A 22,648-nucleotide genomic window follows, 5' to 3' on the forward strand; every position below is an offset into this window, starting at 1 on the left:
CGAGACCTAGGATCGAATCCTAGGCTCGGAATTTTTTTATATTTTTTATAAAAAGGCTATGAGACTGTAATTTTTTTATATTTTTTTACTAAAAGGCTACAATGGCAGCAGGGCCCTTCACTGTCGGTTTTGGTTTTAAAACCGGTAGTGATAGCGCTGCGATGGCAGGCTCCAAACCGATAGTCATTTTTTAATATTTTTTACTAAAAGGCTACGATGGCGGCAGGGCCCTTCACTACCGATTTTGGTTTTAAAACCGACAGTGATAACTTCTATCACAGTCGGTTGCTCGAACCGACACAGAAGGCCCAATTCACTGTCGGTTTTTAAACTAAAACCGACAGTGATGTGTAGATGCTCCTCACATGCCAACAGTACTCCCATGACCACAACAGTTGGAACACTGCTCCCACCTGCCCCAACAACTTTAGTTTAGAAATAAAAATGTACCACGACTGCTAGCCCCTATAAAATGGCCCTCGGCCAGGGGCTAGCATCTCCATGCATGTTGGTTTTAGCTAGGCCTTATCAGCCATGATATAATGTTTTCCTCTTACAACAAACCACAGATATCGTTATGTATCGTAGTCCACCAAAATAGTGTACACATGAGGCCACCTTCACTGTCGGTTCTATTTAAAAACCACCAGTGATGTCCATTCCCCCTATATAAAACAAACTCCCGGCCACATACATCGATCCCACCCATTCACGAACTCTCTCAGTCTCCATTCTCATGTTTTACTCTCACTTCTCAAGACATCCACTCTCTCTCTCTACGTGATTTGGTCATAGCTACTGCATTTTTCAATGGTATTGATATGTTGTCTTCTCTAATATTCTATCTATATTCATTTGATCTATATTTATATTCATGTTTCTTTGCATTCTACATTTATATATATTCTTATTCCTTGCATTCGATCTATATTTAATTATGGTGCCACATCAAGAACTAGGTTTCCACCCCGGCGATGAGCCATTCGCTCCTAATGTGGCCATTCCACGGTTCCCTGCTCTAGCTATTGTATGAAATATTTTCCAATATCTTTTGTTTTGTTGATGCTAACAAATAAGTGTAATTAGTTTAATATCATTGTTGCATATATGTCGCAGACTATATCCCCAATAGATTGGCAGCGAACAACACTTAGCTGGTTCTTTATCTCGGACATCGTCAAGAACACGACATCTAATGCAAATGGTCGGCTATGGACATGTGAACTTAGTTTTTTCATCCCTGTTAGGGGTTCAAATCATCGGAACCATATCCATGGGACGGGAATACAGAGCCCAGACATGATAAGCGCCTAATTAAGTGCCATGCACATCTATTTAGAGGCACTTCGACGTATTTGCTATGATGTGCCTGATTTCTCGCACTTCAAGACACTTGCTTTGAATGCTGGTGATATCCTCATCCTGCAAGCAAGCGAATGGTTTGCGAGCTACAACCATGCGGATGTGGTAAAATGGTCACGTATACCTGAGTCATGGTTATTTGTTGTTTATTATTGTAATAACATTCTCTATTTTTTTTCTTTTTCTCTACATGCAGATTGTGCTATAGGACCTTACCTATGCTGCATGTGGCTTGCGGGCCGTTCTAGACCAAGCTACGGAGCAACTCGGGTATGATTAAGACTTCTGCAATTGAAACCTTGGCCAACTCACTATAGAAGGACGCTAGTACTGCATAAGGATTATTAACAGGGCAGTGGTCGTTTAGTAGGTTACATCTATGGCCGACCATTCTTTCGGTATTGTGAGGCACGAGAGAGTGCACTCATACGGGCATTGGACTTCATCGATACAAGCGGATACATAATCCGTGACATCAATTACCATATATGGCTACAGAGGCAAGTTAGTGTGCATGGCCCAAAAGATCCTAGCAGTGATTTCGATAGTAATTAATGTTTATTTAGCTAGGTTTTCAAGGTCGTGGTTTAATTAGGTTCTAATTTTAATATGTATGGCTTTGTGTGTTTAATTATTGTCATATATGTAATTCGTGCAACATTTGTTGGGCAACTAGAAATATACATTCCGGTGTTGTATTGGTCTCAAAATTATTCTCAGGCTTGCATGTGCCACGTGTGAAGGAAACACCAAGTTTGGGATTTTCTGGAGATGTTTGCTACTTTCTGAGGTTTAATTGAATTTCCGCGCGATGACACCTATTAATTATAGGTTGAATTGAGTCTACTCATGAAAAGATCTGGAATGGTGCCAAACCTTTACATAAGCTCTAATGTGCCCTAGGGATAAGAATTTTGTGGAGGTGGATGAAAAAATCTATTGGGTCCATGATGAAATTCACCCTCTTTTCTCATTTGGCACAGAGAAAATAGAAGAAATAAAAAATAATAAAAAAACCTCAGATCTTGTGTGGGGTCTTAATTTGGGTGTACATGCTTGCCCAAAAAATTTCAAGCCATTTCGACATAGGCGGAGTATACATGCTTCAGAGAGGTACATTTGCTTTTTCATCGAACCATGACTATACACATAGATTATCAAGGTTTCTGTGGTTCATAAGCATTCCGGTGTTGTATTGGTCTCAAAATTATTCTCAGGCTTGCACGTGCCATGTGTGAAGGAAACACCAAGTTTGAGATTTTTCAGAGATGGTTTGCTACTTTATGAGGTTTAATTGAATTTTCGCACGACGACACCTATTAATTATAGGTTGAACTAAGTCTACCCACGAAAAGATCCAAAATGGTGCCAAACTTTTACATAGGCTCTAATGTGCCATAGGGATAAAAATTTTGTGGAGGTAGATGAAAAAACTATTAGGTCCAAGATGAAATTCACCCTCTTTTGTCTCATTCAGCACACAGAAAAATATAATAAATAAATAAATGATTAGAAAAAGGTAAGATCATGTGTGGGATCTTAATTTGGGTGTATAAACTTGCCAAAAAAATTCAAGCCATTTCGACATAGGAATACATATGCTTATATTTATTCAGTATATAAAAGAATTTTTTTAATATATATAAACATCACTGTCGGTTAAAAAAACGGCAGTGATGAGAAGAAACCGACAGTGATGCTGGTTATCACTGTCGGTTTATTTTGAAAACCGACAGTGATGCTAGTATAGGATGTGTGTCAAGGTTTATTTATTTTTTTTATTTTTGACCTTTAGACCGCTTAATAAATTATAAAATTAAACCAAAAAAGTGTGCTGCCCAGGATTCGAACACGGGTATTGGGGGCTAAGTTGCGGGGTCTTAACCATTGAGTCAGTATGAGGTATTTGAAAGAAGTGGAAAATATAACGTACTTATGTTGTAACCGCTACACGGCAATCACTGCCGGTTTAAAGAATGGCCCGGCAGTGATATTTCTACAACACTGTCGGTTTATACTTACAACCGGCAGTGATGTACCCCCATCACTGTCGGTTTATAATTAGAACCGGCGGTGATGAGGTCTAGTATAAAAGCACGACGCGGGTTAAAATTATCCAAATTTCAACCCCGCGCCAACCGTTCCCTACCCCGCACTCCTCTTCTTCGACGCTAAAGCCCGTGCACCGCCCCACACCAGAGCACCCGTCCATCACCCCATGCCGGAACACCCGTCCACTGCCCCCCGCGCCGCCATTCCTAGCCCCGAGCTCCTCTTCTTCGACGTCGACGCCCGTGCACCGCCCCACGCTGGAGCACCGCCGAGGCCTTCAAGAGCGCGTGGACAGCTGCTTTCCCACCCCCATGGTGAGTATGTCGCTCACTGCCCGCTAAGTGTTTGATGAAATGCCCCACGGTTGTTGTCTTCCCAATAGCAATCGATTCCTATTCGATTGAGTTACATGCTGTTACTCCTTGGTTTAGCTATCCTTGTATGTACATGTTGTTACATAAACCAATTAGTTTTTCCCTGAAGAGATTATGCTACCTACTGATTTTTTGAGGACCTAGTAATCATGGCCCTAAACTATTTAAGAACCATTAGTGTTATTTGCATGTTGTCACAACAAGTTATTCCCTCGAGTCACAGCTAAGTGACCTTTTGCGCTGTGTGTAGTCTAAGTATTTAAACATTGATCATCAACACCTCTTGACATAGTTAGATTGAATATGTGACAATGATATGAGCATATCTGTCTCGAATAGTAGTTGCATAATGTTATGATATCTCTGTACTTTGTAATTATTGCAAGCAATAGAAACTAGCAGTCAAAGGTACACGTTAATGACTGTGGACGTCTTATTTGTGATGGTAGGGAGTGTTCTGTTTGTGTAAGAGTTAGATAAGAATTTCTGCTCTTGCTTAAGAAATGATAGATTCTTGTCAAATGTGTACAGGTATAATTGCTATAGGTAGAGTGTCAATTGATTTTGATGGAATACATAGCATGCTTAAAAAAGGCATCTATAGATGTTTGTTCTAGAAAAAAAGTTTAAAAACTTTTAAAATTGGCTCGGCAGCAGGTGCAAGTATGATTACTAAACCACATTGGTCTCCGAATAATAAACAGTCCAATTATTGAGGTAATTTTTATCATGTCAAGGATAAAGAACATTAAATAGATTTAGTTTGGCCATACAACTTGAATAATAACTCTTGTTCAGTGAGTTACCATTACCACTTACCACATGCCTAATTTACTTAAATGTATAGGCAACCATGGCATGGTATGTAGTGCATGTTGGTCACATGCCTAGGATTTATCGAACCTGGGAAGATTGATATGCTCAAGTCAATCGCTACCCTGGTAATTTGCACAAAAAATACAACACAGAAGCTGAAGCTTTGAGGGCCTACTATAGTTATCCAGCCTACCTTGCAAACCATGGGCAACCGGCCAACTATGGTCCAATGAATGCAAACCATGGTCATCAGCTGGCACTGGAGATCGAAGAGAAGCCACCCGCCGAAGATGTGAAGATTAGGAGAATTGCTCCTTGGTCTTAGAAAGATGTCATGCTTTTATTTATGGCTATGGTCATCGCTTTTCTTATTTGGAAGTTGATGTAGGCATAGTTTCGTAAAACAGTAGGTGGACTTTGTTGTACGTGGTCAATCAAACAATGAATTTGTTCTAGGTGAACATATGCTATTATTTGACTTTGTTGTATGTGGACTTATTATTAGACTTTGCATTAAACATATTATATATATATGAACATATGCTATTAGTAGTTGTCCGCGGCAAAAACTAACCACGATCGTGTCACAGCCATGACTCATCATCGCCTATTACCCCATCATCGAAGAACAGATCGGCAACAAGAAGCGACTGATATCGCTGGGATAGGAGAGCCGCATGATCCGACAAACGGTGACAGTGTCAATCAGGTCGGTGAGAACGAGCAGCCATGGACCCCGTCCAGCCTGCTCGATCTAGGTCAAAATAACTAAGATGGCCAGGTAACTTTGGTATCATGTGACTATGTAGCCACACATGCTAATCAATTGAGAGGGTCATAGCTTACTTGGTGTCTCTAGCAGGAGCCTCTGCCGACCGAGGAGCCAAAGGGTTCGGGTAGCAGGAAGGCCAGACCCAAGCAAGGCGTGTCAAAGATTCCTATTGGTAGGAATGCACACTGGCACATTACTAAGTTCAATGAATTCGGGGATCCACTCTCACCGCCTATAGCTTTGACCAAATACAAGACTATTCTTGGGTTACTTGTTAGGGACTTCATCCCGATTAAGTATAGGAAGTGGATTGGGAAAGATGATGACCGGTGGAGGGTTCCTGAAAGCGAGAAGGATTACATATGGGATGTCAAGATCCCAGAGTATTTCACTTTTCCAACAGAGTATGACATGGAGTTAGTCAAGAAAAAAGCAAAAGAAATCATGGGGACATGCTTCAAGAATTTCAAGGGGACATTGTACAAGAATTTTGTCCTCCAAAATAAAGAGCCAGATTTTGATGGTGGACAGTTTAGCAAGCAGAAGGACTTTTGGTAGGATTTCAAGGAATATAGGTTATCTGAGGAGTACTTAGAACTGAGCAGGAAGAATAAGGAGAATTCGTAGAAAACGACGAATCCTCATCATCTTGGCTCTTATGGCTACACCAAAAAGATGCCAGAATTTGAAGCAGAACTTCAAAAGATGGATCGCCTTGCTGAGAAAGGCGTTTAGGTTGAGACCGCCGATTGGGAGCCCAAATTGGTATTATACTATATGGGGAGAAATGTACGACACGCCGAGGACGGGAGCTTTAGCTCCTCAAATCAACCCATGAGCGAACTCATTCGGAGGATCTCCTAGATAACTGAGGAAGTGAGGCAAGGGACTCGCACTTCTAATAGAGAGAAAGACGTGCTCACCCAAGCACTCAGAACCAAAGAGCACCCTGGTTGCACTAGAGGAACCAGTGTTGTTCCTTGGAAACTAGCATTCCCCCAAAAATCTAACACTTACCAGAGCCGCTCGAGGGGTAGAGCAAAACAGGAGGCAGAGTATTTAAGGAGACTAAAAGAGATGGAAGACAGAATGGAAGCACAGATTGAGGCGACTATTGAAGCATGAGTCGAGCAAATTTTGCTATCCAAGGGATCAGTAGTACCACAAAACCCTACACCTACTGCCTTTAGCCTACAGTTTAGGGGTCGCAACAGCTGCGGATCAACCCCTCTCGATAAAGAAGAGGCGAATGTGCCTCATCCGGTGGATGACATCATTGAACCCATCAATGTCAGGTTGTACATCTGTCAGGAATGGACAAAGGACAAGGTGGCGCTCAGCTAGGCCTGGCCTATGGGAGACAGGACAATTAATGGCCGCCCAATTCCACTACGGTACGCTCGCGTCACCATTGACAGAATACTTGATAAGAAGTATAACAAGATATCCATTGAGTACCCTGTAGCGGAAGACAGGCCGAAACTTGGTCAAAACAAGGGCTCTCAAGTGGCCTGGCATAAGCGCTTCATTAAGCTTGACCATCAATTATCCTCTGATGATGAGGATGACTGTGAGTCTTCGCCCACCCGCGATGATCACTCACCATCTCCCAACAGAGATCACTCTCCTCCTCATCTGGAACCATCACCCCTGAGAAGACAGAGGTCACCTTCTATTCCTCGTCATCTGACTTCATCTTCATCAGCCCTGAGAAAAGAGACTCCTCCTCCATCTTCATCAGCGCCGGGAAAACAGAATTCTCATCGTCATCCTCCTCCTCCACGTCATCCCAAAACAAGATTAAGGACATCCTCGCAGTCGCAAAAAAGGTCCTTGTATTCGGTCGCTAATGCTCCCAAAGTGGACCAACATAAAAGAAAAAGGTCATTCAGTGGCAGTGTTACCACCTTGATGAAAGAAAAATTTACAGCACACATCTCGAAGGAAGATTTGTTAGTTTCTTCAATCTTTGTGCCTCACTGCCTTCATTTTTTTGAAGTCCAAATTCGAAAGGCAAACACAGAATAAATACATTACAACAAGAGAAGAAGAAATATACAATAAAGATTTAAGGAACATACAGAAGTATGTCAAAGACAACCTAGGATTAACCATGGAAGAGGCCGCGACCATCTATTATGATGTACAAGGGACGGCAACACCGGCAATGAAGTATGAAAGGGGCAATCTTTTGGTTCCTGATCATGAGTATAAAAATCTGACAACATATATGCGCCAGTTACATGAATATTACATGGCTCAAGCAACAGAGATGGATGACTTTGGTTTTGAGGTTATTATCCGTTTGCCACATATTTTCCATTATCCTGAAGAAGTGAAGTTCGATGTCGAGTGGGAGTGCTTGTTCTAGCTATACCAGAAATGCTCTCTCGATGTTCAAATGTTGACGATGTAGACTATGTAAGTACCCTACATGCACGATTTTATAATTAACTACTCTCTCGAGACACAAATTGTTAACTTTTGAGCACTTCCCATGATTTTATGTAGGTGTATAGCAAAATTTTGCATTCTAAAATGCAAATAAGATTACATAGGCTTCTTGGACCCCATGCGAGTCAATGAGAGGACATGTCTAGGCCTCTATGGATGTGATGTGGAAGACATAAAACAAAGATTGATTGTTGTTTTCGACGAATTCACGATGAAGAAGAAAACCCACATACTTCTAGCCTACAACTGCGAGTATGTGTTCTCGGCTTTTAATTTTATACTTCTTTTTTCGTTAAGGTTATTTGATAATTAGGATTCTGTGATTGCAGCAACCATTTTGTCTTCATTTGTGTTAATCTTGCCAAAAATCTGCTTGAGGGGTGGGACTCAAAGAAAAAAACATTTCATCATCTGGATGCACTGGTGGCAGTGCTGAATTAGTAAGTGATCCTAATAACATATAATTTTTTAATCACACATACCACTTTCTAATGTTTCTCCTTTTAATGTTGCTCAATGTCCGAAGAAGACATATTGGTAGGACGGTGGTCCCATTCAAGGTTGTCGAAATGGAGGGAAAGTACCTATCACAGCCGGTGGGAAACAATGAATGCGGGTTTTATGTAATATGGGCAATGCTTTGCTATATCGACGGGAAATTGGAAGAGGCCGATAAGTTGGTGTGTATAATTCCATTTCATTTATGTCTGTTAATAATTCAACAAAATGATTTACTGTTCCTCTTTGGTTATCATCTTTTTTGAATGACAACGCAAGAAATATAACCACGAAAGGCTATTAGACATGGAGATCATCGCGTTGCAATCGGAGCTGACAAAATTCATCTTAGCCGAGGTATTGGAAAAAGATGGAGTATTTTCCATTGCACAATCGGTGAAGTACAAGGACCAGTATGGCCCAAAGCGGGTCGCCAGATTAGTATAAGAAGTCTGAGAAGCATGTGTGAAGTCCAAGAACATTTATTTTTTATTTTGAGGGATCGAGATGTGGATAAGAACATTTGAATTGTAACCGTAACATTTGTAATGTTTAATATTGATGTACCTGTCGTCTACGTAGCGTATATAAAGCGAAACCCGATTCCACGAAAAAATATAAATTAAAATCAATTATAAAACAATAAATTACGAACGTGACATCACTATCGGTTAGCAACAAAACTGGCAGTGATGGCACTGCCGGCTCGAGCCACAAACTAGCAGTATTGGCTTAGCCATCACTGCCGGTTCTTGTCACAAACCGGCAATGATTCTTACTACAACACTGCCGGTTGAAACACAAACCGACAGTGTTGTTGGAACTGAGCTCTACCGGGTGGCCTTATGAACCGGCAGTGTTGGTTGAAATGAACACTGTCGGTTGTGTAAAGAACTGGCAGTGAAGTTGAAGAACACTGCCAGTTTATAGGAACCGACAGTGATAGCTTACCCTCATCACTGTCGGTATGGTTGTGCCGGTTCAAAATCCGGCAGTGATAGGGTATTTTGAACCGGCAGTGATCGGGTATTCTGACGTAGTGAGTGCTAGGAACAAGTTCTTGGTACATTAGTACACAAACTGATGTATTTCGTTTTGCCTTATGCTATATGGCATAAGACTAGAGAGCAATAACTATGTTAGATTTACATTACTAATTAGTCATAGATATAAATTTTTAAGATGACTTTATAGGGTACTTTATTATTTGCGGATACGAACAATGTTGGATATTTGATATTTTTTGGAGCATGAATGTGGAATCTAATAGAGAAAACATATAGAATTTATATACGGATGCATCCACTTAGTATCCAGATTAAAATCGAATATCTACTTTAACACCCCGGGTGTTAGTCATGAGTTAAGCAGCGAAATTGGACTTGAGTAGGATATGTCAAGCAATGATTGTGATCTCTAGTTCATAATCTAGAAATAATGATGAAGGTGCCCCTTTTCATGTGCCTCACATCCATTTCCATCTGCAATGACTATTGAAAAAGTTTCATGAAATTTGGAGCCAAAAAGTCACATGAAATGATAAGTTACATTTTTGCTTAATTTGCTTCATTTAGCAAATGAAAACATAGGATGTTGACCAAACCTTCCAACCTTGCTCACACAACTCTAATTAAACTCATGAAAAAAAAATCATGCAGGGTTCATGTTGAGCAAATGTCAACAAAATGCTTCTAAGTGTGGGAATGACTAAAATTGTCCTTTTCATGATATGGTTTTGACCTGTGTTGACCAACTATCTGGAGTGTTTGCATGGAGTTGGACCTTAAATAAAAGTTGAAGTTTGAGTGGAGTACAACAAACTTTATTTTTGGACCAAGCCCTGATTCAACTCCTAAGTGGCCCAAACAGTGGCCTCAATTTTGGATGCAGTGCTATTTTAGCCTCTCAGCAATATTTCCAAGTCCCTGATTGACAACAGCGAGTTGACAAGTTTGTGAATTTTTATCTTCTAAATTTGTATGATAGCTCAAATAGATTCCTTAACATGAGTTGAAGTAAACTTTGTGCTGGAAATAATGAAGCAAGTCTCATCAAGTTTGGAGTTCATTTGGATATTCGAAGTTAGTTTCAAAATCAGCAAAGACTAACTGTTTCCAGGAGTTAACTGAATCTCGGTTTTAGTTTTGTGTACCCCACTTTGGATAATTGTACCTTCCTCACCAAGCTAAACCAGTCCATGATACTTTAAGCAAAGTTGCAGAACAAGAGATGTACAACAAACTTTGTTTAAGGGTCAAGAGCTAGTTTGGTCCCTAACTTAGTCAAACTAAGGCATGGAAACTAAACCCATTACTATTTTGGGATATCAAAATTTTGGCTAAGTCTGAGATTACAATGTTGATGATGATTGGCATCTCATGTTCTCGAATTTTTATTAAACAAGTCAAGTTGAGACAAATATAAAAGTTGGAGTTTACATCTTGGAGAAGGACATACAAAAAGTTAGATCAAATTTGTCCATTTTTGACCAAGTAATTCGAGCTCAAGCAGAGCAAGGCTTAACCTTCGTTAAGTTGTTGACACTATCAACTTGGAGCTTAATTAGCCGCTAATGGAGAGCTCTAATGGCCAGGCACCCTTAATGAGTTTTGTAGATCATCACGTGGGTTGCAACTTTGCTTTTGGGCCCAAGGTTCAAATCGGCCCGTAGCCGGCCCAATTTGGCTCCCACCTTGCCCACATCGTCGCTCGCCACCTATTCGTTGAAATGGACGCGTGGCCACCATGCAGGATAGCAGCGCCCCACCATGCCGACGTGCATCCCACCTCATCTGCAGGTGCTGCCAGTTCAATTTGGACGCACCCGTGCTCCCTCTCAGTCTCTCCCTCACTCTCTCCACTCCCTCCGCGCTCTCCCTCGCCCTCGGTGCCACGAGCGAGCGCGTAGAGCATGCGGTCGCCATGGACACCGATAGCTCGAGCTCCCGCCGATGTTGTTCCCTTGCCTCTAGCCTTCCTCTGCTTAGGCCATCAATACCTTCGCTTTCCCTAGTTTGTGCCGCCGCCCCTACCCCTTCAGCTCCATTCGTCATCACTGCTCCTCTCCGCCAGAGTAGCCACCAGAGCCACATCCGTCGTGGGCTCCAATGCTATGGCTAGGAGGGCCACGGGCCACAGCTGGCCATGCTGTTGGCTACGCACGGCCAAGGCTGAGCCCGACAAGCCCCTCCCAACCACAGCCGGCTCCCATTGGCCAAGGACGATAGGCCCCAAGTCGTGCTCTGCTCCGTTAACGTGAAGAAGAGAAGGCGAAGGACCTCGCGCAACAATAGAAGAAAAGACAGGGGGTGAAGTAAACAGCCGTGACTTAGGGGAATATTATAGAGAAGGACCTATTCATTGGAATTTATTTTCATGGAAGTTCAGGGGCCTTGATGCAATTGTGTTTTCCTTTATTGCTTTTATTTGGCTGAAACTTTGAAAAATCATACCAAATCGTAAAATAGCAAATAAAGACTTTTTTGAATCCCTGAGAGTAGATCTATATAGTAGAGTCATAATATGATATGTGTTAGTGGAAAGTTTCTGCTGTTTTTATTTATTCTTATAAAGTGCTTTTAGAAAAAACCTTTTAAGTTTGTCAGATGCATATCTCGAGGTAGGAATGTCCTAAAATTGTGATTCTACTTTTGGGCATCTTGTTTTGGCATGTGATGGCTAAGAAAAAATATTAAACATGTTGTTTGATCACTGTTTTTATGATGTTTTGATTTAATCATGATTAATGGTTAATTCTATCTTACTTTGCTTGCTATCTTCATATCTACTGTTGTACTACTCCAAATGACCTAAAAATTTTATGCTAGTATACTTATACAATGTGTGAGCTTTTTTAAAAATTTCATAATTTTTGGAGCATGTATGACCGAGTTAAGAATTTAACTTGATTAATACTTGATAAATGGTTTTAAATGGTTTATAAATAATTTATAAATTCAAAAATGTGAAATGTGGTTCCTTTGCCCTTGCATGGTGATATTGTGACCTAAGAAACCATAATATGGCTATATGTTTATAGAAAATGATAATCTTTAGATTTATTTTGCTTTTACATGTTTTCTTGCAATAGCAATTTGTCTTTTTCGTAGTAATTAAATTATAAAACCTGAGCATGTGATATTTGTGTAGTAGCCAAGCTTTGATAACATATACCACTCATAAAAATATCAGCCCCAAACTAGTTGTTCTCATATAGTACTAAAAATACTACATATGTTGCATTATTAAAGTAGAGGATGAATGTTGTGAGCATATACATATATTTATTGTCATGTGATGCTTCTAGTAGCTATTCCTACATGCTATGATTGTTTGAATATGATTCCAAAATATTTGGGGTAGCATATATGTCAGGAATATGTTATTTTGTAGCAACTAAATGATAGATGAATGCAGTATGCCTCTGTTGTTTGGGCTCCATGTATAGTTTTGGTTGAGCAATTAATTTTGTGATGCAAATGATATTTTCTGTGAATATGTTGAATACCAAAGTTGTACATAAATTCCTTATCTTGCTTTTCCTAGAATTTCATGATTTTAGGACTGATGGTTTAGCAGTTATAGATTTTAAAAATTTGTTGTTAGGTTTTGCATGTCCTCTGGATACATCTAAATGATTGTATTGTTTGGCTTATTTAAACATGGAATCATGTATTGGTTATATTAGGAGAGTTGTAGTTCTTTTCCTAAAATTTCTAAAATGTCTAATATCACTGCTTTTGGTGGTCTAGAATTCTAGTTATTGCTATTCAAAGTGGAATGATAGATTCTGTCCAAATCTAGACAGAGATGTCTTCTTGATGTTGTTTAACCTTGTTAGCTGTAGAAGTATCTTAAAATGATAATAATAAAGTTGTATATAACTTAATAATATTTTCATAAAGTTAAGAATCATGTTTACTGGATGTCTAGAACTTCATATATACATTTATGAAGTTATTGTCACATTTCTGTCCTAGTTTGTGCAGATCTGCTTGTTAGTATTTTTCAACCTTGTTAACCTTTAAATCGGCTCTAAGTGTAAATAACAAAGTTTTAGACAATTTATTTATATTTTCAAAAAGTCTAGGATCACCTATATTAAATATCAGGATCTCTATTTATGACTAAAACAATTACCTTCTATGCTGTTGTCCAGATTTTGTGCATGTACGTTGAATTGATTGCTTAACCCTAATATTACTTACATACCTACAATAGCTTGACTTAAGTTAAACTTGTGTGCCATGCTATCTTGACCTTATGCTTGTCTTGCTTGCTTTCTTGTAATGCATCATCTATGGCACTTCCATGCATTCATACATTTTCATTATTGCATCTCATTTAGGTACGCTAGATGCACCACGTGAAGGATATGATGTTGGAGCCGAACCCGAGGATGGAGTTTGGTGAATCCATCCAGAAGACAGAAGTACTAAGCAAGTGTCGAGATGGGAGATGCTCACCAAGCGAGTGTCATCTAACTAACACTAACCTAGTGTTGGATCCTAGGCAAGCCTCGGAGTATTTTAAGTCTCCCATGCTTTACAAAATATCACTGAGTCCTTTACGTTTGATGCATTAGGTTATAAGAGTTGATTGGAAACACTTGATGCATTAAACTACCTTGTCTAGATATATGTATCTTTAACCCTATGTAGGTCCAGGATCAAATATATGCTTAGCCATGCTTAGATCAGTAGAAGTCGGATGATTTCCTATCACCTGCGAGATATAGGTGGATACCGAAGCACGGTTGGCTATATTTGCTATCATGGAAAAGAACCATAGGATAATGTAACTAGAGGCCAGGCAGAGTCTATGCGTAGGTTGACTCACGTGATTCTGTCTGTGTCGATTAAGGACTGTACCATTGTTGGCAATTTTATCGAGATTGAATGCATGCCTCTCACTTAGATTCCCGGATAACTCGTTCTGACCATGAAGCCATGTAGCTCAACTCAGGCCAGGCCCCATTCTATTAGAGTGTGCACTTTGGATGGTAGTAAGGATGTATGGGGAGCCAAACATGAGCCCAAGGGCATGGTAGTCCTGATCGTCCTGGCAGTTGGTCGTCCCTGATTGTGCGACGCTGGTCAAACCCACGAAATGTGGACCTGAGTTGTACCAAAGGTGACCTAAGGGTACCATGGCTGGAAGACCTGGGTTTGTGTTAGGAATAAATTTACAGCTGGTTGAAATCAATTCGAATAGCAGTCTCTCCCAGATAGTGAGAAACTTGGCTAGACCCAACATCGTAGTAACTGAATTATGGAATATGATGGTTATGGTGAACATGGAAATATTACACCAGCTATGGTTACTATTGGTATGCTACTAAATGATATACCACATGTTAGTTGCTAATCTAGAGATGAATAGCTATAATTAACTTGATGACCGAATTTTAAAATGTATAGCTAAATTAGTGGCTTTTTATGTTAAATATTGTCAAGCTAGCTCCACTTATAAAGTTGTCGGAGACCAATACTAGGGTACCCAAAGAGGAGGAGCTAATAACCATCAACATTGATTCATTTGAGTAGTCAAGAGCGCGACTACAGCTCCAACCGACCCCTAGGTGCGCAAGCTCCGCCTCACCCGACACCGAGGTCGTGGGTTCCACCTCGCCTGATGTCTAAGGGCTGGCTCCACCTCGCCCGACCTTTGAGGGCGGGCTATGCCTCGCCCAATCTCTGGGGATGGGCTCTGCCATGCCCAACACCGATGCCACGGGCTCCACCTTACCCGACCTCTAAGGGTTGGCTCCGCCTTACCCGATCTCTAGGGGCAAGCGAGGCCTTGCTCGACACCGAGGCCACAGGCTCCACCTTTGCTACGCCTCGCTCAGCCTCTGGGGGCGGGCTCCGCCTTGCTCGACCCTTGGGTTTGCGCTCCGCCTCGCCCGACCTCTAAGGGCTGGCTCCACCTTGCCCGGCCTCTAAGGGCGGGCTCCACCTCGCCTGACCTCTGAGGGCTAGCTCCACCTCACTCAGCCTTAGAGGGTGGACTCCGCCTCGCCCGACCTCTAGGTTTACGCTCTGCCTCGCCCGACCTCTAAGAGAGGCCTCCACCTCGACTGACCCCGAGGCCAGGGGATCCATCTCGCCCGACGGAGACCCATACCGCCACCAACCATTCTAGGTCCAAGCAAATGGGCCTGAGTCAAAGCTTTGACACTAGGGAGGTGATCGACACGCCTCGATATAACATGTGGCCATGATGTGCCATACCTAGGGATTCAGATCAGGAACAACATCGAGCATACCAGTGCTATTCTGCCTAATCCTCGTACAAGCACTGACAGGCACATTAGTTCACCACGACGTCCACCGAGACGGAGTGGAGTGCCATGACCAAGAGACGACGCCTACGCATGGCGCTAGTGACGGATACGGCCACGACGTGGAGCTTTCCCTATTGATGTCTATAGGGTCTGCAGGACCCGAGTGAAAGAAAACAAGGACCCAGTGATCCTAGAGGACTTTTTCTCCTCATTCTCCTCTTTTCCCTTCACTGTAACATGTGCTTTCCCTTGGCCTATAAAAGGGAAAGCAGGGCGTTCCATGAAGGGAACTCGAATCCATCGAACCCCGAACCACTCAGAACACACAAGCACACAGTTAGGAAGCGACCGAGCTCTCAGCACCCATTCGCTCCTCTCACCAGAGACTTTCAGTGCTAGGAACATGAGCAATAGCAATGAACTAGATGTAGGGATATTCTGCCCGAACCTGTATAAACCTCGTATCCTCTTAGCACATCATCCGAGCCAGACGCGCAATATTAGAAATTTACTACACTACAAGACATGTGTGGTTTTTTGACATTCTATTTATGTCAAAATATATGGAATTATTGTCACAACTTAATATTTATGACTTCAAGTTGACAAAAATTCAAACGTCAAAAAACCAGCGTCACAAAGTGATTATGTGACGTTTGTATATTCATCGTCACAAGCTTATGACAATAGATTTTAGTGTCATATATGTTTATGACTTTGGTTTATTGTCACAGTTCCTTACACCATGCCACGGAGGCAAATGACGTGGCGCTAAGATGGCAGGTTAATAAATGTCATAAAATCTAAATAGGGCCTGTTAAAGCCCATATAGCATGCAGCTTATAATGGGCCATAAACGTCATTTTAATTGATTTTTTTTATCTTAGCCCATTATTTATTTTATAATTTTCAGCATATTTTTTTGGTTCGGCCTACACACCATTTTTCATGGGTCAGCCCAGTTAGCATTTTCTAGGCCAGCCCAAATAGCATTTTCTGGGCCAGCCCAGAATTCACTACATTTTCATCCGGCAACACATGCATTACAAAATTATAATAATCAATACACAGGTCTTCAACCCAATATCATTACGTCCATTATCATATTCAGATCAACCAAATTTAACTTGTTTCACAGCATCAATACACTCCAAGAGCTTATCAAAATCATACAAAAAAACTCAAAGAGCATCCTAACATCATAAAACAGCTAAGTTCATCAATTCCGATAGCTTTTCCACTGTTCTTGCTTCCTGCACATGGGTAAGAGAGAAATCAGAAGTTAGGATGATGAGTTGCAAATTAAAACCACCAGTTAAGACACATGCAGACACAACGATCTAACGATATATGATGGTTGCGAATTTAAACGAAAGTAGATGCCGACTTGAATAAGAAGCTAACCCATTTATACGGGAGACCAATCTACTAAGAATAAGTGAAAAAAAAAGAGAACCGGCCAATGCTTACCATATTATGCAACCGGTGATGCAGATGTTGCCGCATCCATTAGCAGCACGGGCCCTCCTGTTGATTCAACCATTTTTCACAATGGATGGCATTAGTTGTCGATGTCAACGCATACTCAAGAAGAATGCAAAGCATACAGGTTACGTGTATGACTTACCGAAGCACTTGAAAAGCGCTATCATGGCAGGGGTAGCGAGTGGTAGCGAGTGCCGATAGGAGCTTGATGATGTCGCCGTTCATGGCGTGCAGAGGCAGATGGACGCGTCCTTCACCAGCAACTTGAGGTCGTCGCAGCACGCGGCCGCGGGCGCCGAAACACTGATGAGTTGTTGGAGGGAGGCGGCCACGGCATCCCCAGATCCACGCGTCGGATCAGGCCATACCTTCGCATGCAGGCTGGCCCCTTGTGCATGCCTCGGTTGCCAGCGAGGCCGAGCCATCTTGCAGCAGCAGCACCGTGGCCGCCGCCCATGGAGGTCGCCATCGCTAGATCCAGGCACCTCCGCAACAGAGAATCACGTGGCCGGTAGATCTGGATGAGGGGCTCAGGAAGCAAGCTGTTGTGTAGCGAGGGGGAAGGGGATGAGCTTGTGCAGCGAGGGGGAAGGGCGTCAGGACTCAGGAGCTGCCATATCCCAACGATGGGGTCGGGGAGGAAGCTAATGCGATGAGGAAAAGAGAGAGGAGGCTGGTGCGGCGATGGGGATTGGGGAGGGGCATCGGGAGCGGCGGGGGCGACGGTGAAAGGGCAGGGTAGGGTTTCTCCGCATTTGGTACGAGGTCAAGCCCGGTGGAGTGAATACCAACCGTCCATTTTAATCTAACGGATAAATATGACATAGGATTTTAGTTGGGCCGAGCCCAGATTTCATTATCAAGCACAATACTGCATTATGTTTTTTATTTTAATCTTTAAGTGTATTTTTGAAATATTGGTGCCCTAATTTTTTACGGATAAATATGCACTACGTGATTCCCAACAATTTTTTACGTGATAATATAGACTACTTACGCGGTATTATCTAGGATTTCTTTAGGGACTTTCGAAGTGTTTTCCATTTTCTATAGTTATAGTGATAAACTATATGTCATGTCAAACAAAGTACAAAAATATATTTATATTAGGACAATAGTATCTTTAGGCCAATAGACTATAAATCGGATTTGTAGGGACGGCTCAATATTGAGCCACCCCTATAAATAGACGTCGAATAATAAAAATTAAGCACTAAAAATTGATTTTTTTTCAAACGATCTCGGATGGAGAAATGACTAAAATAAAAGTTGTAGATCTCGAAAAGTTATGAAACTTTGTTGTTTGCAACTTTTTCATTTGAAATCATTTACTACTTCAAAATATTGTTTGAAATTTAATTTTGAAATTATTGAAGAACTCTGATTTCTCTTTTTAATCTCTGGTTAAAACTTGTAACTAGTCTTTCTCCCTCATACTACCTTCAAATTTGATGATATTTTTTTCTACAATTTTTTAAAATTATGCTCTATCAATTTATTGAGTTTTTACTGCTATTATTCTATCCATCTTTTCATGTGACTATGTTTTATCTATTTGAATTTTGAATTTCAAAAAATGGCAACTTCAAACGTTATTTTAAAACATTAAATGATTTCAGCTGAAAAAATCATGAACATAGAAGCTATAGAACTCATCAAGACCTACAACTTTTATTTTGGTCATTTCATCATCCGACAAAGTGGTATTAACATTATTCACAAAATTTGCATATCCCTCTTATAGTCTACCACAGTTTTGGATGAACAAATGATCAAAACAAAAGTTGTAGATCTTTGAAAGTTATATAACTTTATAGTTGACAACTTTTTTATTTGAAATAATCTTGTCAAAGAAAACTACGTTTAAATTTTCCAAAAATTGAAATTTGAATTTTTTAAACGATCTCGAATGGACAAACAACAAAAACAATAGTAGTAGATCTCGAAAAGTTATGAAACTTTGTAGTTTACAATTTTTTTATTTGAAATAATGTTGTGAAGAAAGTTGTGAAGAAAAACTACTTTTGAATTTCTCAAACTTGAAATTTAAATTTTATAAACGACATCGGATGGATAAACTACCAAAATGAAAGTTGTAGATCTCGAAAAGTTATAAAACTTTGTAGTTGACAACTTTTTTCAATTGAAGATCGTACAAAAAAAAAGAAGCTACTGATTCAAAGTCTGTAGAAGCGTTAAAGACCAGCTTAATGTTTTAATTGCATATTAAAAATAGAAAGCATAATCGCAAGTCATCCGCGAAGATGTACGAGGGCGTTCCCTGTGGGCCAGCGATCCAAAGTTCCAAATCCCGCGCGCGCGGACACGCCTTCTGGGAAGGGCGGTTGGTCCGGCAAATAGGCGCTCGCCGCGTCATCTCTGCGGGGCCCGGCTGTCAGTAAGTGGTCAACGCTTAGGGAAAGAACGAGTGTGTGTCACGGGGATCAAAACGGGAGGCGCGATTTGATCCTGGGAGCTCGGGCTAATTTCAAGTCTCCGCAATTTTTTTTTCTAAATTTCCATAATCTGATAAATAAAAAAATGATTAAAGTAACACAAAATTATATGTAGCACAGTGGTATTTCTTGTCTGTTAGAACCGCAAGGTCCCATGTTCAATCCTTTGCATGTATTGTTTTTTGCTACATTTTTCGCCCACCGCCTGCCTGCGAGCTTGATGCGCAATTTGGCCAAGCCGAGCGCCCCCGAGCCCGCGTTGGGCCGGCCCATGGCGCGGCCTGTTGTGCTGCTCTCGTGACCTAAAGCCGAGCGCCCATAGTGCAGCCTGCTGTGCTGCGCTTGTGCGACCTAAAGCCGAGCGAATTCCCAGCTTAGTGTTCAAATTTATATATAGATATAAAAAAAACTGAACTGCTACAACAGAAGCAAATTCACTTGCGGACTAATGTTATGACTATTATTTTGAATCCTCGAGGTCTCACGTTCAAGCCCACTTTTTTAAAATTTTATAATGTTTAATATAATACTAATATTTAATATTAATTTTTGTGCACCCCGTGCCTACGTTGGTTTTTTAACGTTAATATTAATTCCCACGCGTTTGAATCAGTGTTACTAGTAAAAAAAAATTATGCAATGATTATACACTAAAATCATGTATCAATTTGTGAAGAATGTATATTGCCAATTTGTTAAAATCATTTTAGTTTTTTATGTAAAGATATGCAAAGGAACTGCAGTGGTTATGCACATATTTTCGAACTCTAACATATTAACGAATGGCCACATTTAAATAATGCAACGTAGCAAAATAGGTCTACATTGACAACACGTTCCCATATGTTTTACAGGATATGCCCAAAATGCATGGAAAAAACACTATACGGTCATACACGAGTTTGTGCAAATGGACGTGAGAAACAATCTAAAAGTATGGACATCATAACTATTCTCAGATGACAAATTAGAGTATATCATTGTGGACATGGCTGTGGAACATGACAACATGAACAACAATGTTTTGAAAAATCAATAAATTATTTTGTCACGCACAAATTTCGTCATAGGTTGATGGTATTTGTAAATTAGACTTTGTGACACAGAAAATGCCTCTGTGACGTAGCAAACATTGTCACTAAATGCTATTGGACTAGCTATATGACGCTTTTTTGACATACAACTTTTTATTGTCACAGTCGAAATGCCTAAAACAGAATGTCATAAACCGGGTGATATAATGACATTATGACCTGTTGTCATACTAAATATGTCAAAAAACCACATATTTCTTGTAGTGCTAGTCGGTGGTAACTTGAAACACTGACAGTTGGTGCACCAGGTAGGAGCCTTTTGCGCGTCTCGACATCCACACCAAGCCTCAGATGGCTAGTCACAACCTCAACTGGGTCCCAGGTGCGCACGTGTGCTTTGGAGACCTGAACTTCATCGTCATGACAGAGGGACAGTTGGCGATGGCTCCCACCGCCGTCCGACCTCTCCACTCCACCGGCCTCGACGTGATCACCGAGGTGCTTGAGGAGCTGCAACTACATGCACCGAAGGTCTGCGCCTCCGGAAGCGACCAGCTCCTCGACTTCGACTACGGGAGGTCAGAGCACCAGCTCAGTGCCTTCTTGAGACCCTGACTGTCTCGAGAGGACCTACGCCACCTCACCTTCTCATTCGCCGATGTCATGGCATAGCTTGCCGGAGGGGAGCCGCTCTCTCTTGAATACCTCATCCAGAGCACTCCGACAGCGCTCCCATTCGGTCTCTACAACGCTGCAGAGACCGATGGCCACCTTGTGGCACAATGCAGGCCTCCATCCCCCGTGAACAATGGATTTATGGGGATGACCGAATATGTCATAGAATCTTTCCACAACCTCCTCACAGGAGAATTGGAGTCGCCCTCTAGCTCTGACTCTAGTAAGGGGAGCCATCACCCCTTTCATAAGTGCTTCATGGCGGGTACCCCCGAGGAACATGTCAAAAGCATCCACGAGGAAGAAGCTATCCCAATGAATGACCTCAATGATGAGGTCAGGGGGATGCAGGGGCCCCGCCTTGCCTACAGGTGGAGCAGCTAAAGGCCCGACAGCAAGAGCGCAAGGAAGCCCGACTCCAGCTTGAGCCAGAATGCGCGGAGCTCGAGCGAGAGATTGAGCACCATGGAGGCGGTGGGTGTGCACACGCCATGGATCGTGACATGAACCGGAAGATCATCGATGATGATGAAGCACTCCCGCACTTCACCCGGGCGAACTAGAATATCGCCACAGCAACGGCCTTGCTCCAGGGGCTTCCAGGGCCTACAATGCCCAAAGACCATCAGGCCTATCACGAGATTCACACGCTACTCGAGCATACGGTGGCACAATAGACTAAGAGCTCGCTGTCTCAGCAATGCGAGCTCGATGCCAGCCAACACATGCCCTCAGAGCGACCTAACAAGGACATGTCAGTCCACTAGACGCCACAAGGTGGTTGGCTACGCACCGCGGTCCCAGTAGATGAGCGTCTCAGCCGCAACCATGACGTGCGTGACACCCTCAACGCCAGTAGGCATGCCCATGGTGATCCGAGGGAGGGAGCTAGCCATGGCTACCACCCTCATCATGGCGGACACTACGACAGCCCTGACCTATCAAGACCTTAGGCCTTCGACCAACACATCTTCATCGTCGCCTTCCCGCCACGGTACCGACCACCAACCAACATCCCGAAATACTCTTGGGAAACAAACCCCAGACTATGGATCGAGGATTATCAGCGTGCTTGCCAAGCCAGTGGAGCGAATAATGATGACTTTATTATCCGCAACCTTCCATTATTCCTGGCCGATTCGGCACGAACATGGTTGGAACACCTTTCGCCCAATAGAATCCAAAGTTGGGCGAACCTAAAAGAGATCTTTATGGAGAACTTTTAGGGCACGTACAATCATCATGGGAACCCATGGGATCTCAAAAACTACCGACAGAAGGCTAGAGAAACCCTCCGTGGGAACATCCGGTGCTTCTCCCGGTAATGCAACGAGCTGCCTAATGTCGTCGACACCGATGTTATAGGAGCTTTCCTATCTAGGACC

General features: G+C 41.9%; 1 long non-coding RNA gene across 1 annotated transcript; it reads right to left on the reverse strand.

The window, feature by feature from the left end:
• Positions 1-16,687: 16,687 nt before the first annotated feature.
• Positions 16,688-17,819, reverse strand: LOC136529531 (uncharacterized). The gene is made up of 3 exons (XR_010777347.1): positions 17,241-17,819; positions 17,084-17,140; positions 16,688-16,866 (listed from the first exon to the last, which is right to left on the reverse strand). It is a non-coding gene; the product is annotated as an uncharacterized lncRNA (long non-coding RNA).
• Between the last annotated feature and the right edge of the window lie 4,829 nt (positions 17,820-22,648).

This window comes from Miscanthus floridulus, chromosome 19 (assembly GCF_019320115.1).
Source record: "Miscanthus floridulus cultivar M001 chromosome 19, ASM1932011v1, whole genome shotgun sequence".
Classification (NCBI taxonomy): domain Eukaryota; kingdom Viridiplantae; phylum Streptophyta; class Magnoliopsida; order Poales; family Poaceae; genus Miscanthus; species Miscanthus floridulus.